This window comes from Saccostrea cucullata, unplaced genomic scaffold, assembly GCF_032062105.1.
Source record: "Saccostrea cucullata isolate Sc308-1 unplaced genomic scaffold, CSIRO_AGI_Scuc_v1 ctg1464, whole genome shotgun sequence".
Lineage (NCBI taxonomy): Eukaryota > Metazoa > Mollusca > Bivalvia > Ostreida > Ostreidae > Saccostrea > Saccostrea cuccullata.
Window position 1 is genome coordinate 215,856 of NW_026925647.1, and position 2,713 is coordinate 218,568.

Genomic DNA, 2,713 nt, shown 5'->3' on the forward strand with positions numbered 1-2,713 from the left:
AAAATGTCATAGACATGAAGGTATAACGCATACCCCCCCTCCCCGGCCGAAATAATTTTTTACATTTAGGAAAGGACTTTACGTTTTTTTTTCTAGTCAAGAAATGTGGATTGGATTTTTTTTACCAAAGTGACTCTCTTGGAAAAAATGTCCTAGATCCCCACTTTTCTTTTTTTTTAAATTCACATAAATATCAATATAAAATTAAACAAATATAAAAAAGATTGTGTGGCAGTTGGCAGTAAGCAGCTGATAGTTGGCAGTAAGCAGTCAGCAGTTGGCAGTAAGCAGCTGATAGTTGGCAGTAAGCAGTCAGCAGTTGGCAGTAAGCAGCTGATAGTTGGCAGTAAGCAGTCAGCAGTTGGCAGTAAGCAGTTGGCGTTTCAATTTTTTTTTTCATAAATATGATTAACAAACGTGTTCTCCTCAGTTGTGACTAGTTCTATCGTGTTTTTAACCATAGGTTTAAAAAATATTCACAAATTATGTGTTTTATTTTCATAAATAATTTTTTATAAAAAAAAATTAAAAATTCTATCCAGCCTTTCTTTACATATTTTATTAGATATTTATATGATACATTCATTTACAGCGAAATTTCAACTCGGAAACATCTTCTTATTAAAAATACAAAAAATTAAATAGTGTTGACGGTGAGACCGTTAGGGCGATCGCAGATACTTATCCATTTTTCATTAAGATCAGACTCGTCAAACCGCACGTGGCATTCGATGCGTATAAGACTCTGACGTCATATGACGTCGTTTGCATGTTACTTTCCAAACCGAAGCCTAAAAACGGCTTTTTCAATCAGTTTATGACTACTTTTCTGCAATAAACAGATAAATTCGTTAAATCAAGGCAAGTTTATTCGTTTAACTTTTGTCGTTATTCTCGCAAGAACATTGCTTTAGCGTTTGTGTACGAAGCGATGCATTGTGGGTTAAAATTACTGCGGAAAAAAATTCCATGGAATGAATATGCAGTAGTCCGAATTTTCTCTTCGCCCAGGCGTTGTCGTTAGAGGTCGCAGTTACGAGCGTCGCTTCGCGAGGCTCGCTGCGCTCGCTATAAAATAATTGAAAGCTACTATCAGCCTTTCAGTGCTGAAACCAAAAGGATGACTGAAAGATCTATACAATAAAAAGTTGGTGTGGCATTCCACCTTAATGTCTCATTGAATTAGGGAATAACTATCTTCTAATTTGGTATTTGCGACCGTTAATACTGATTTAACGGTCGCAAACTTAGTTTTACCGGCGACACGTAAGCGGAGCTGATAAAACGGATTTTTGCGACCGTTAAACCAGCATTAACGGTCGAAAATACCAAACTAGAAGATAGTTATTTCCATTCTAATGCAATCTATGCATTTAGTTTGTCGTTTTCGTCTTATTTTCTTGAGTTTTGTTACATGAAATGCGTCAGGGGGCATTTTTGTGGGTCGTTCTATTACGTCGTCACAATGAAAAGCTTTCGCTCTAATTAATGCTCGTTTTTCTGATTCAAACAAAGCACATAAGCCAAATAAAACGTGTTACAAACCAATTGCAATAGAATGTGTGATTAAACTTTTCAAAAAAGCTTTTTAATAAGACAGCAATTGATTGTGTAAATTGAAATGAAATATCTTATGACTGTAGATTTAAAGTATCTACAAGAAGAATATAAAAAGAAAAGACGTCTTATGATATTCAAAGAAGATGAAAGTTTAAAATTATGTGACAATAACACTCAAAATGAGAATCAGGAACAAAACACAATCGATAATTTTCAATTTATAAATGCATCGTCCTCGTTGTCCATTCTCAAGCAACATGACGATACAAAGCTTCCTGGAACCTCTGTATGTTCGGAATTAGCATATCATCAAAACATTCAACTGTGTGATAAAGGGAAGAAAAGGGATTCTGACGTGTTGATGTGTATAGAAAACAAAACTACCAAAAGCAATGATAAAGTCTCAGACCACTGTGAAGACAAGGTCTGTCAATCAGATGCAGGCGATTATTCGAGTGCTTCAACAAAAGTTAAGCGCCTTAACAATCAGAAGACAACAGTATTCTCCAACTACACTTCAAATAATGATTCTCTCTGCAGCCCAAATTTTCTATCATTTCCTTATTCTTTATTCAAAAACGAAGATATAATAAATAACATTTTAAACTCAGTGGAAACAGTTGTTTGTACTGATATTCGGTTTGAAAGTATTCCACGCGAGATTGTGAAAAAAAAAAAAATTTCACACGAGAAGAGATGTTTGAACAAAATAAGGCTTTCTTCGAACATAAGAACTCAATCATCAGACAGAGAATGTCAAAATACAACTCCAATAAAAGAACTTGACGTTCATCAATGGCAGCATATGTCAACAGAGGCTAGAAAAAGAGAAGACAACCCAAGTCACCAATTTCAAAACGAACCACAGTCTTTTGAATTCACCCAGGTACTTGTTCAGCTCAGAATCAATGCTCTAGCAAATGGGAACACTAGAAATGGAGATGTAAAAAAGTAATATAAAGTCCTTGTTTGTCATTTTTGTCACAATATATGCAGGTTAGAAATATTTTTCGATGTATTTTACACATATAAATAAGTCTGGGGTAAGCAAACGAAATTGTGAGGCTCATATTACAAAAAAACATTGGAAAAAACTAAATATAAATGCGTTTTTTAATGAAAAAACAAAAGATGTTATATAAATGAACACCAA